Source organism: Arachis stenosperma, chromosome 2 (genome assembly GCF_014773155.1).
Source record: "Arachis stenosperma cultivar V10309 chromosome 2, arast.V10309.gnm1.PFL2, whole genome shotgun sequence".
Taxonomy (NCBI): Eukaryota; Viridiplantae; Streptophyta; class Magnoliopsida; order Fabales; family Fabaceae; genus Arachis; species Arachis stenosperma.
In genome coordinates, this window is record NC_080378.1 from 42,346,723 (window position 1) to 42,361,684 (window position 14,962).

Genomic DNA, 14,962 nt, shown 5'->3' on the forward strand with positions numbered 1-14,962 from the left:
AGTGTAAGCATCTAGAAAACAGTAGTGTGATTTATCTGACAAGCGATCAAGCATTTGATCAATGAAATGAAGTGGATAGTGATCCTTACGAGTAGCTTGGTGGAGACGCCTGTAGTCAATACAGACTCTCCAAGAGTTCTGCACTCTCTTTGCTATGAGTTCTCCATGCTCATTCTTCACTGTTGTGACACCAGACCTCTTGGGCACCACTTGTACTGGACTAACCCATTCGCTATCTGAGATTGGGTAGATGATATCAGCCTCTAGTAGTCTGGTCACTTCTTTCTTGACAACTTCTAAAATAGTGGGATTGAGCCGCCTTTGAGGTTGATGGACAGGCCTTGCTCCCTCCTCTAAAAATATGCGGTGCTCACAGGTCTGGGGGCTGATGCCTACTATGTCCGCCAAGCTCCACCCAATAGCCTTCTTGTGTCTTCTCAGCACATTAAGCAACTGCTCCTCCTGTTGGGAAGTAAGTTCCCTTGCAATTATAACTAGGAACTTCTTATTATCCTCAAGATAAGCATAATTGAGGTGGGGTGGAAAGAGCTTCAATTCTGTCTCCTGCTCATGGCTAGGCTCTTGATCATCTGGGGTCATGGAGGGTAGTGGGGTGTCCTCAGTAAACTTTGATGGCATCTCCACACTTGCATCTGCTTCCATTGTCTTGTCATCCATATCTTCTTGGTGAACTTCTACCACAACTTCTTCAATAACGTCACATTGGAAGATAGAGTGGTCTTCCTGTGGGTGCCTCATGACTTCATCAAGATTGAAACAGACTGTTCTGCCATCAATCTCAAAAGAATATGTTCCTGAGAAAGGCATCTAGCTTAAACTTGGAAGTCTTCAGAAATAGTCTTCCTAGCAGGATAGATGATGGTCTCCCTGAGTCATTAGGGGGCATCTCTAAAATATAAAAGTCAACAGGAAATACCCCCTGATGCTCACCAGCACGTCTTCAGCAATTTCTACTACTGAAATTATGCTTTTATCTGCCAAAACAAAACGTGCTGCCGACCTTTTCAAGGGAGGTAGCCTCAAAGCATCATATACAGATAATGGTATAATACTAACACATGCACTTAAATCACACATGCAGTCAAAAAATTAAACACCCTCAATAGCACAAGTAACCATGCATGAACCAAGATCCCCACATTTTTCTGGTATATCACCCATTAAAGCAGATATAGAGCTACCTAAGGGAATATTTTCTAAATCATTAATTTTATCCTTATGCATACATAGATCTTTTAGAAACTTAGCATATTTAGGTACTTATTGAATAGCATAAAAAAGGGGAATAGTTACCTCAATCTTTTTGAATATCTCTACCATCTTCGGGTTTAGTTCTATCTGCTTTCTGGATTTCCTAGCAAGATGTAGAAATGGAATGGGAATGGCGTCTTCTGTAGCTGCACCTTCCTTTGGTACTTTATTCTTTGGTTGAGCTGCATCTTCATCAACTATGTCTTGGGTGTCCTTTTCTGTAGCATCTTCTACCTCAACAGTGTCTTTAGTTAAAATATTTTCTTTTGAGTTTGGCTCTTCAGGACTCCTCTCTGGCAGTGTGGTTCCAGACCTCAAAGTAATGGCATTAATTCCATCCTTTGGGTTGGGTAAATGTTAAGAAGGAAGTGTACTGAAGCTTGGAGGTTGATTGTTGAGGATAGGAACTTGATCCAAACGGGATATGGGAGCTTGCAGAGTGGAGGTTAGACCGTTGAGAGTAGAGTTAGTGTAGTTAAGTGTGTTCTCCATGGATGTCTGCTTTTGTGCAATAATATGAAGCACATCGTCATTGGAAGAGGAAGGGGCTTACTGTTGGTTGCTTTGAGGTGCCTGGCCTTGCCTTTGGTGAGGTGCTCGGTAAGGCTGGTTCTGGTTCTGTTGATACCGGTTCTGCTGATTACTGTTGTTGTTCTATCTCTAATTTCCACTATTATTGTCTCTGCTTCCTTGGTTATAGTTGTCTCTCCATCCTTGGTTGGAATTATCTCGCCATCCCTGGTTGGAATTATCTTGCCAGCCTTGATTGCAATTTCCACCTTGGTTGTAATTTTTGCCCTGTTGATAGTATCCTTGATTTGGGCGGTCATTGAAATTATGAGTAGCTGCCAAGGTGTTGTCTTCTTGTTGGAGTTGCGGACACTCATCAGTGTAATGAGTATAGTAGGCACATATTCTGCACACTCTCTGAGGAACTAATTATTGACATGGTTGTTGTGGAGGGGGCTGAGATTGTTGCTATTGATTCAGCTGTAACTGTTTCAGTATGTTGGTCATCTCACATAGAGTTTGGGTGAGAGCAGTATTCTCACTGCTAGAGGTAACCTCTGCAACAGTCTTTAGGTGGTTGCTCCTGTTCCTGGCGTTCCGAGTAGACTCAGCTCAGTCAGTGATCAGTTGCCACGATTCATCCGCAATCTTGTACTTTTTCAGAGAACCATTACTCACACCATCCAACGTAGTCTTGTTCTGAGGCTTCATGCCCTATGTGAAGTAGCTGATCAATACCAGCTTGTCAATCATATGGTGAGGGCAAGCGTCTAGGAGATTCCTGAAATGCTCTCAATACTCATACAGAGTCTCTGATTCACCTTGAATAATACATGAAATCTCTTTCCTCAGTCTATCGGTAACTTCAGCAGGAAAATATTTGTCAAGGAATTCTCTCCTGAGCGTATCCCAATTAGCAACGACTGCTTCAGGTTGAGTGTAGTACCACTCCCTCGCCTTTCCCTCAAGAGAAAATGGGAAGGCGATTAGCAAAATAGTACTTTCATCTGCACCATGACGCCTAACAGTAGAGCAGGCTGTCTGAAAATCTCTTAGGTGCTTGAGAGGCTCTTGAGCAAGCTGTCTGAAAATCTCTTAGTTTTGATTAGTGCAGTCTTCAGTTCAACATCTGCATCCAGATTTGGATGACGCTCTTGGAACGGTGGCAGTGTAAAGTCCGGAGCCCCTTCTTCCTGGAGAGTAATCCTCCTGGGAGCCGTCATGTTATCTGCGTGTAAATCAACAAAATCAGTAGAAGAGGAGCTTGTTTCCCCCTTAAATGACACTTCAGATTCGCCTCCAGATAAGACTGGTGAATTGGTAGGAACCACTTCACCACCCTCAGAGGCTAACCAACGCCGAGCTCACCTTATACGTGAAATAGTTCTTTCAATTTCAGGGTCAAACGTGGCTAAGCTCGGATGCGGTAACGAACGCGTCATTCAATGAATGAAACATAGAGCTCAGGGTAATAAAAGCAAAACAAAATATGCAAATATGTAAAATTAAAAATATTTACACTAGTCAATAACGCAGCACACTATTGCAACTCCCCGACAACGGCGCCAAAAATAGACGTGCGAAAAATTGTCGATTAAGAATTTATAATGAACTGACGTTGCGAGTATAGTCCTTAACCAACGAAGATTTCGCGTATCAATTTAAAAAGGGGTTTTGTCAGAATATAAGAATAAAATACTGGGAGTATGAATCCCAGGTCGTCTCCTAACGAGTTGCTAAGAGAGTGCTATTAATTGATCAGGAGATTTCTGAGAAATTTGAAGTTGGAGAATAGAATTAAAGCAAGGAAAATGAATGAGGGATTTTATTTAATTGAGATAAAAAGCCTTGACTTGGAGGAGATTAATTGGAAGTTCTATCCTTGTTAGCTTCCCCAAGAATAATAATAATTGGTTGTTGTTCTACTCAGTTAACCCTTACCGAATAAGGAAAAGTCAAGTATTAAGCCAACTTCTATTCACAAGTCCTAATCCTCTCCCTTAGGAAGGATTAGCGTTAGTAATTAGAGAGCCAACCACCAACTTCCAATTACCAATTAACGCTTGAGTATTCCAACTCAAGGGTCTCCTTTTAATCCACTCCCAAGTCAAGTTAGGAGTCTACTCCATTGACATGGATGCCAATTCCACATACATATTCAAGGAGTAGAAAGAAGACATAATAATCAAATTAATTGGAATGGAAGTGAGAATAAACAACAGATAAAAAATTAAATAGAAAAGTATCTTTTGCATTAATAAATTCCAAAATTAAAGATATCCATATGTAACTCTGAACAGGGTAAATGGGAAATTAAAAGAGCAAGGGAATAGAAAACAAACTAGAATGATAAAGACTTCAACGGAGGTAGTAACTCTTGTAATATCTAACTCAAAATCATAAAACTAGGAAAAAGGTATGCGACTATGAAGAACCCTGGAGGAAGTAGTAATTTCTTCCAAGATTCAAAACTAAAAAAAACTAAAAAACTAAGAATGTGTGTATGTTCTCTATTGAGTCTCTGCTGTCCCTTGGCTCTAATCTGTGTTCTTGGGCCGAAAATTGGGTCCAAACTCAGCCCAAAATCACCGCTAGCATTTTTCTGCAACTGTTGTATGTCGCGCATGTCACGCGTGCGCGCCAGGTGCGCGTGCGCGACGAGGTGTGCGTGTGCTAATGTGCACGTGCGCGCCAGGTGCGCATCCGCGTCGCTCCTCGCTGGTCAACTCCTTTATTTCTTTGCGTTCCTTCCATTTTTGCAAGCTTTCTTTCCGTTCTCCAAGTCATTCCTGTCCTATAAAGCCTGAAAACATTCAACACACAGATCATGGCATCGAATGAAATAGAAGGAGAATTAAAAATTAATAATTTAGGGGCTTAGGAAGCAAGTTTTTAATCACAGCATAGAATTAGAAAGGCAATTGTAAAAGATGCAATTTACAGAAATAAATGTAGGAAGAATCTGATAAAAACTACTCAATTTAACACAAAATAAACTAAAAAATAGTAATTTATCGCACACCTCCTAATAACACCCTCGAAGAGTTATGAGAAAAGTAACACCCTATATCTCACTAACTTCAAACTACAACCATTAATTGTGAGAAAACCCAATAGTTATATTGATCAATGGTTGCTATTATATTAAAAAAAGTGCAAATGTGTCACATCAATTTAATGTGTGAGGTAGTACAATCTAATAAAAATACCAAAATATCCGTATTTCGAAGAGAATATTTTAAGCTTGGGGGCTCCAACTAAAAGCCTCACAAATATAGGGACCGCCGAGTTACACCTCACCTTTTCTTTCATACAAAGCTTAACCTATCCTCTTTTGAAATAGTCAAATCAAGTTTGGCAGTGTGATTTGAGCAATATAATTCGACAGCCACTAACACATATCTCGAAAGGAGTTTTTCAATAACAGAACGATATAAATCATCACATTAGGTAGTAGACACGTCAGTTATAATTCTACAACGTCACTATTCAATTTTGACATTTAAAAAACTTTGATGAAGCAATCAAATATAATCGCTCACTCTTCCATGTAATGGTCCCCACTACTAGCACTTCGGTAACTGAACAAATTCAAATATCTATAATGCCAATTCAATATAAGGAAGAGAAAAGGTAACGTAAGGGGTATGATAGAACCAAAACTCATCTCATACTGATTTTTATTTCCTCATAAAGTGAAAAGTGCTGACTTGAGCTTCGAGTGCCATTAACAAGCACCTACCTCACTGTATTCGAAGGAGACCTACGTATAGCTTGCTTAGAGGAGAAAAGAAGCTCATTCATTCATCAAGAACCTCCTACCTCATGATTCTTAAGCGAGGGACACAACACAACTTTCATGCAATGCGCAAATTTAAATCTAGTAGTATACAATAGTCAACAATAGTTATTCTCTTCCAAGGACGCTCTATCATTTCCTTGTCATTTGGTATTTGCAGATCAGGATTAAGGATGAAAATAGGTTAGGACAGGCTTCACCCTTAACAAACTAGACATATAATAAGATTTATTGGTCTGGATCTAGTTTGTAATTTGTTATAGGTTATTTACTAAGTACTAAGTCTGGCCTGTTGACAAGCCTAACAAGACTTGAAATCTATAAAAAAATCTGATAATTTTAAAAAATAAAAAAATAGTAAAATAAATAATAAAGTAAAATCAAAGATTAAATATTGGTACACGAAATTGCAATCACACTTTTGCAATCCGCACAACTAACTAGCAAGTGCACTGGGTCGTCCAAGTAATACTTTACGTAAGTAAGGGTCGAATCCCACGGAGATTGTTGGCTTGAAGCAAGCTATAATTATCTTGTTGATCTTAGTCAGGATGCCAATAGGGTTCTTTCGTTTTAATTGTAAAAAGTCAAAGGGCATAAAATAAATACTTATTGTGCAATAATGGAGAATATTTTGGAGTTTTGGAGATGCTTTGTCTTCTTTATTTCAGTTTTTCTCTTGTACTCCTCTTCACACACGCAAGGCTCCTTCAATGGCAAGCTGTATGTAGGGTGTCACCGTTGTCAATGGCTACTTCCCATCCTCTCAGTGAAAATGGTCCAAATGCTCTGTCACAGCACAGCTAATCATCTGTTGGTTCTCGATCATGCCAGAATAGAATCCATTGATTCTTTTGCGTCTGTCACTACGCCCAACAATCGCGAGTTTGAAGCTCGTCATAGCTATTCAATCCTTGAATCCTACTCAGAATACCATAGACAAGGTTTAGACTTTCCGGATTCTCATGAATACCGCCATCAATTCTAGCTTATACCATGAAGATTCTAATTACGGAATCTAAGAGATACTCATTCAATCTAATATAGAACGGAGGTGGTTGTTAGGCACACGTTCATGGATTGAGAAAGGTGATGAGTGTCACGGATCATCACCTTCTTCATAGTGAAGCGCGAATGAACATCTTAGATAGAAACAAGCGTGTTTGAATGGAAAACAGAGATAATTGCATTAATTCATCGAGACGCTGCAGAGCTCCTCACCCCCAACAATGGGGTTTAGAGACTCATGCCGTCAAAGAGTATAAAATTCAGATCTAAAAATGTCATGAGATACAAAATAAGTCTCTAAAAGTTGTTTAAATACTAAACTAGTGACCTAGGTTTACAGAAAATGAGTAAACTAAGATAATTGGTGTAAAAATCCACTTCTGGGGCCCACTTCGTGTGTGCTGGGGCTGAGACTTAAGCTTCTCACGTGCCTGGGCTGTTTCTAGAGTTGAACGCCAGGTTGTAACCCGTTTCTGGCGTTGAACTCCACTTTGCAACCTGTTTCTGGCACTGATGAACGCCAGACTGCAACATAGAACTGGCATTGAATGACAGTTTACGTCGTCTATCTTCGCGCAAAGTATGAACTATTATATTTTGCTGGAAAGCCCTGGATGTCTACTTTCCAACCCAATTGAGAGCGCGCCAATTGAACTCCTGTAGCTCCAAAAAATCTATGCCGAGTGCAGGGAGGTCAGAATCCAATAGCATCAGCAGTCCTTTTTCAGCCTAAATCAGATTTTTGCTCAGCTCCCTCAATTTCAGCCAGAAAATACCTGAAATCACAGAAAAACACACAAACTCATAGTAAAGTCCAGAAATATGATTTTTGCCTAAAAACTAATAATATTCTACTAAAAACTAATTAAAACATACTAAAATCTACATGAAATTACCCCCAAAAAGCGTATAAAATATCTGCTCATCACAACACCAAACTTAAACTGTTGCTTGTTCCCAAGCAACAAGACAAATAAAATAGGATAAAAAGAAATTAAGAAGCAATAATATCTCAGAGTTTTAAGTGAAGCCCAGATTCTAATTAGATGAGCGAGACTAGTAGCTTTTTGCTTCTGAATAGTTTTGGCATCTCACTTTATCCTTTGAAATTCAGAATGGTTGGCGTCCATAGGAACTCAAAATTCAGATAGTATTATTGATTCTCCTAGTTTAGTATGTTGATCCTTGAACACAGTTATTTTATGAGTCTTGGTCGTGGCCCTAAGCACTTTGTTTTCCAGTATTACCACTGGATACATAAATGCCACAGACACATAACTGAGTGATCCTTTTCAGATTGTGACTTAGCTTTGCTAGAGTCCCCAATTAGAGGTGTCCAGAGTTCTTAAGCACACTCTTTTGCCTTGGATCACGACTTTAACCACTCAGTCTCAAGTTCTTCACTTGGACCTACATGCCACAAGCACATGGTTAGGGACAGCTTGATTTAGCCGCTTAGGCCTTGATTTATTTCCTTGGGCCCTCCTATCCATTGATGCTCAAAGCCTTGGATCCTTTTCACCCTTGCCTTTTGATTTAAAAGGCTATTAGATTTTTCTATCTTTTTCTATCTCCTTTGCTTTCTCTCTCTCTTTTATTTTTGCTTTTTCTTACTTCAAGAATCAATTTTATGATTTTTCAGATCAGCAATAATATTTCTCTTGTTCATCATTCTTTCAGGAACCAATAATTTTAACATTAAAAAAAATTCAATATAAAAAATATGCACTATTCAAGCATTCATTCAGAAGACAAAAAGTGTTGCCACCACATATAAATAATTAGAATTTTTCTTATTAAGAACTCAAAAATTAAATTGCCTCTTTATTCTAAAAATCTACTATTTTATTCATGTTTGATGATGATGAGAAAAATAAATTATAGCTTACTTGGAGATAAAATCAAAATAGAGATACTAACTACTACTACTAATATAGACTTCTAAGGTAAATTCCTAATAAGAACAATTATCACAGAGTTAAGGAAAAGATTAGGACTCAACAACCTGGATTTTGGGAGGTGGATGCTCCTTTAATCTGTGGGGTGCTTGGCCCTTTAAGAGACAGCTTCTGACGCTTCAGTTCCCTCAAGTCACGCCTTTGCTCTTCTTGTTCTCCAAGCAATTTGCAGAGTATGCTATTTTGATTACTATGTTCTTCCTTTATTAAAAGGTAATAGATGCTTTAAGATGCTCCCAATATTCAATTTGAGGGATTTCTGGGAGGAATTCCTGTGCTCTCCTCTTGATGGGTTCATCCTGCATATGTTATTTTTCCATTGATATTTTGGTGATTGGTCGCTCAATTAAAATATACTCAGTTATTCCCATCTTCACTCCAGCATCTTTACATAGCATAGAGATTAAGCTTGGATAAGCCAATTTTGCATCTTTGGAGTTCTTGTTTGCAATTATGTAAAATTCACACGAAATCAGCTGATGAACTTCCACTTCTCTTCCCAACATAATGCAGTGGATCATCACTACTCTTTTAATGGTGACTTCAGAGCGGTTGCTAGTGGGCAGTATAGAACGCCCAATGAAGTTCAGCCAGCCTCTGGCGACTGGTTTAAGATCTTCTCTCTTGAGTTGATTTGGTACGCCCTTGGTGCTGGTGGTCCACCTGGTTCCAGGGAGGCATATGTCCTCTAGAATCTTGTCCAGGCCCTTATTTGTTCTCATCATCCTACCATTAAAGGAGTCTGGGTGGTCTTTCAGCTGAGGTAGCTTAAAGATCTCCCTGATTTTCTCAGGGTGCATGTGAACAATCTTTCCTCTGACCAAGGTTCGGTAATCATAGAAGGCAGTTCCAGCTTTTCTCTGCCTTTCTGTTTGCCACAGATTAGAGTAGAACTCCTGAACCATGTTTCTTCCCACCTTTGTTTCAGGATTAGCTAGGACTTCCCAGTTCCTATTTCGAATTTGCTCTTGGATTTCCGGATATTCGTCTTCTTTCAAATCGAATTTAACTTCCGGGATCACTGATTTTAGACCCATTATTTTGTAGTAATGGTCTGAATGTTCTTTGCTTAAGAACTTCCCTTGATTCCAAAGTGGTTTTGGAATACTCTCTTTCTTGCCTCTTAGAATGGGTTGTTTTCCTTTAGGATCCATGATCTTAGTGGGTATGGTTTAGTGATCACAGAAATACACCAAACTTAGAGGTTTGCTTATCCTCAAGCAAAGGAAAGGAAAGGAGAGGGATAGAAGGAGAGCTAGGAGCGAATGGTGGATGAGAGGGTGGAGGCCGAACGTGGATTTAAAGGGAGGGGGTGGGTTTTCGAAAATTTGAGAAAAGATAAGATAGAAGATATGATTTGTAAAAGATAAATATGATAGGAGAAAGATGTAATTGAAGATTGAAAAGATATAAAAGATATTTGAAAAAGATAAATATGGATTTTAGAAAAAGATTTGGGATTGATTTGAAAAGATAATTGAGTTTTGAAAAAAGATTTGAAAAGAAGTTGGAGAGGATTTGTGTTTATGAATTAAGATACATTTCATATCTTTTTGAAAAAGGGATTTTAGAAATTAGGATTAAAATTTTTGGAATTGAAGGTTGGAAGATGAGAGTTTGTAACATGTTGATGTAAGAAATTATGAATTGAAACATGAGAAATGGAAAAAATTTGAGTTGAAAACGGATTCACCTCCTCCCCATAATCCTGGCGGTAAACGCCCAAACGCTGCATGTTTTGGGCGTTTAACGCCCATTTGTAGCTTCTCCTGGGCGTTCAACGCCCAGATGTTGCTTCTAGCTGGCGTTGAACGCCAGGAACTCCTTTGTCACTGGGCGTTTTTCTGAACGCCCAGGACGTTGTAAATCTGGTGTTGAACGCCCAGAAGGTGCTTCTTTCTGGCGTTCAACGCCTAGAAGATGCTTCTTTCTGGCGTTTGACGCCCAGATGGCTATCTCTATTGGTGTTAAACGCCCAGTAGATGCTTCTTTTGGGCGTTCAACGCCCAAAACAGCTCTTACTGGATTTTCGCACCAGCGAGCTTCTTTTTGCTGTTTTATCCTCTGAATCCTTCTGTAACTCTGTGAACTCATGAAATTTCCATTTTACCTTGAAGAAAATTAATATGAATCTATAAAAATCAATAATTTAAAAAAATAAACTTTGTTAATGGCTGGGTTGCCTCCCAGCAAGCGTTTTTTTATTGTCTTTAGCTGGACTATTACTGAGCTTTAATCAAGCCTCAGTTTTGAGCATTCTTGCTCAAAATTGCCTTTAAGATAATGTTTGACTCTCTGTCCATTAACAATGAACTTTTTATTGAATTATTATCCTGAAGCTCTACGTATCCATATGGTGACACACTTGTAATCACATATGAACCTCTCCACCGGGATTTCAATTTCCGGGGGAATAATCTGAGCCTAGAATTAAACAGCAGAACTTTCTGTCCTAGCTCAAAGACTCTGGATGACAACTTCTTATCATGCCATCTTTTTGCTTTCTCTTTGTATATTTTTGCATTTTCGAAAGCATTGAGTCTAAATTCCTCTAGCTCATTTAACTGGAGCAATCGTTTTTCTCCAGCTAACTTGGCATCAAGGTTTAGGAATCTGGTTGCCCAGTAGGCCTTATATTCCAGTTCCACTAGCAAGTGACAGGATTTTCCTAATGACAGTCCGTTCCAGGATTCTTTTAAGTTCTCTTTTAGAGACTTCAGCTTGTCCATTAGTCTATGGATGATATGGAGTAGCTACCCTGTGGCTAACTCCATATCGAACCAAAGCAGAGTAAAGCTGTTCATTGCAGAAATGAGTGCCCCCATCACTGATTAGTACTCTAGGGATACCAAATCTACTGAAGATGTGTTTCTGGAGGAATTTTAACACTGTCTTAGTATCATTAGTGGGTGTTGCTATAGCTTCTACCCATTTGGATACATAATCCACTGCTACCAGAATATAAGTGTTTGAGTATGATGGTGGGAAAGGCCCCATGAAGTCAATACCCCATGCATCAAACAACTCAATCTCCAAGATTCCTTGTTGAGGCATGGCATAACTGTGAGGCAGATTGCCAGATCTTTGGCAACTGTCACAATTAAGTATAAACACTAGGGAGTCTTTATAGAGAGTAGGCCAGTAGAAGCCACATTGGAGGACTCTTGTGGCTGTTCACTCACTTCCAAAATGTCCTCCATACTGTGATCCATGGCAGTGCCAGAGGATCTTCTGTGCTTCTTCTTTAGGCACACATCTACGGATTACTCTGTCTGCGCATCTCTTGAAGAGATATGGTTCATCCCAAAGATAGTACTTTGCATCCGTGATCAATTTCTTTGTTTGCTGCCTACTGTACTCTTTGGGTATGAATCTCACTACCTTATAGTTTGCAATATCTTGGTTCTCTATCCCTTTTCTGTCTCTTATTTCTATATCAAACTCTTGCAGAAGCAACACCCATCTGATGAGTCTGGGTTTTGAATCCTACTTTGTGAGTAGATATTTAAGTGCAGCATGGTCAGTGTACACAATCACGTTTGATCCTACTAAATAGGATCTGAACTTGTCAATGGCGTAGACCACTGCAAGTAATTCTTTTTCTGTGGTTGTGTAGTTTTTCTGTGCGTCATTTAAAACACGACTGACATAGTAAATGACGTGCAGAAGCTTGTCATGCCTTTGTCCCAACACTGTACCAATGGCATGGTCACTGGCATCACATATTAATTCAAATGGTAATGTCCAGTCTGGTGCAAAGATGACTGGTGCTATGACCAGTTTAGCTTTCAGGGTCTCAAACGCCTGCAGACACTCCTTATCAAAGATAAATGGCATGTCAATAGCTAGCAGATTACTCAGAGGTTTGGCGATTTTTGAGACATCTTTTATAAACCTCCTATAGAATCCTGCATGCCCTAGAAAGCTTCTGATTGCCTTAACATTGGCAGGTGGTGGTAATTTTTCAATTACCTCTACCTTAGCTTGATCTACCTCTATTCCCTTGTTCAAAATTTTGTGCCCAAGGACAATTCCTTCAGTCACCATAAAGTGACATTTTTTCCAGTTTAAAACCAGGTTAGTCTCTTGGCACCTCTTTAGAACAAGTGCTAGATGGTCAATGATGACAAGTCATCATATACCCATTTTTCAAGCTAATTTCACTTGTTTTGTTAGCATTTATGCACTTTCTTGCATCCTAAGTTAGTGATTTGGAGTGAAAATGCATAACTTCTCTAAATCAAGCAACCACTATGAAATTAATGATAAATCATGAGGTTTAAGCTAATTTTAATTGCATTTTAATTGATTTATAAGCCTCTTGAATTTAGTGATACTTTGAGTGGTTGTTTTGGTTTATTGTAGGTGAAGAAAAGAAAAGAAAATGAAAAGCGTGGCCTAAGAAAGTGTAGCCAGGAAAAGGAAAGCGTGGCCGAATCAAGAAATAGCGTGCCGCAACTCATAGGGGAAGCAACCTTGCCCTCCACAAGGGCAGAATGCCCTCTAGGAGGGCAGCATTAAGTGACCGAACCAAGAAAGGCAACTCTGCCCTGCCCACTCCAAAGGGCAGAGCACAAAATGATGCCTTGGAACCAAGAGAAGCAATTTCTGCCCTGCCCTTGTGGAGAGCAGGATCGGGCTCTCAAAGGAAAGAAATCAAAGGAAAAATAGCTCCCATGCAAGCCACAAGGGTCGAACCAAGAACCATAAGGAAGCCAAAGACTAAAGGTGATTGAAGTGCCAAGAAACCAAGAAAATAACTAGCGTGTTTGCTTCCTCCATGATTCGAACCCGAGGCGTGCAATATGGCAACTCTGCCCTGCTCTTGGCGCGGGCAGGGCAGCATTTGAAAATTGGCGCACCAACTTTGCTTCCTGGCGCACCAACCGCGCGCAACATTCCTTCCTTGGCGCACCAACCCGTTCCTGCCCTGCCCTTGGCGCGGGCAGGGCAGCATCCCACGCGTCAACATGCATCGCGCGCACGCGCGCTCCTCAATTCTGGCAGCACCAAGCGCACGCACGCCTCACATTCGCGCGCATCAACTTTTCTACCCTGCCCTTGGCGCGGGCAGGGCAGCTTCTGGCGCACCAATTTCTTCTTCATGCGCACCATGGCCGCACCAACTCCAAGCACCAAGCATCAATTTTCTGCCCTGCCGTCCACAAGGGCAGAGCAGCCTCCTGGGAGTGGTTTTTGGGCCAAAATTCAAATTAAAAATTAATTTGAATTCATTTCTTCACCAATCCAAAAGCCCATCCAAATCCCATTATCCAAGAATAGAAAGTGTATAAATAGGAGTTAGTTTGATGTAATAAAAAACTTTTAGCTACCTTTACTTTGAGCTTTGAATTTTTGGCTTTCATTTTGAACTTCCTTTTTGAGCTTTCTTGAGGGATTTGTCCGAGCACCAAGAGGATCAAAGGAGAATTGATTGATCTCCTTCCTCGTTTCTCTTGGGCAATTCTACTCTTCTGTTTTCTGAGCATTGGGTGTGTGAAATTGGGGAAATTCTGTCCCAATTCCCATTCAAGCTTTTTACACTTTATTTTCTGCATAATTGAATTCCAAATCTGTTCTTCTATTGCTTCTTCTTTCATTTTCTGTCAATTGCTTAGTTCATTTAGATCTGGGAAGGAAATTGGGTTTTAGGCTCTGCTACCTAAGCCCTTGGGATCCTGAGATCACTTTTGGTTCTTCTGTGAACCTTTACTGCACTTTAATTTCCTTGCTGTTTAAATTTCTGTTTGCATCTACTTCAATTTCTGCTACCTTCATTACTGCAATTTACTTTTCCTTCGTTTAGATCCTGCAATCCCATTCCTCAATTCCCCTTTACTTTCCAGCAATTTATCTTTCTTGCCATTTAAGTTACTGCAATTTACCTTTCTTGCACTTTAAGTTTCAGTTATTTAGTTTCTTGTTCTTTAAGATTCTGCAATTTTTCTTTCTTGCTCTCCAATTTACTGCCCATTTCCCTTTCCCCCTTTACATTTACTGTCATTTACTTTCTGTTAAACACAAATCACTCAACCAACACTTGATTCGCTTGACTAAACCACCCACTAAACTAAAATTGCTCAATCCTTCAATCCCTGTGGGATCGACCTCACTCATGTGAGTTATTATTACTTGATGCGACCCGGTGCACTTGCTGGTGAGTTTTGTGTTGGATCGTTTTCCACACATCAAGTTTTTGGCGCCGTTGCCGGGGATTGAAATAGATTGACAATGATTAAGTGAAGTGGAGGTCTAGATTAAGCATTTTTTTTCTTTTCTGTTATTCTAACTCTTACTAACACACTAACTGTTTGAGGAATTGCCTCTATTAACTCACTAACAAATCATCTCAAGTAAACTGTATCTAATTCTCAAGTGTGGTGTTGTTTGGTCATCCTGATTGTTTGCATATCAC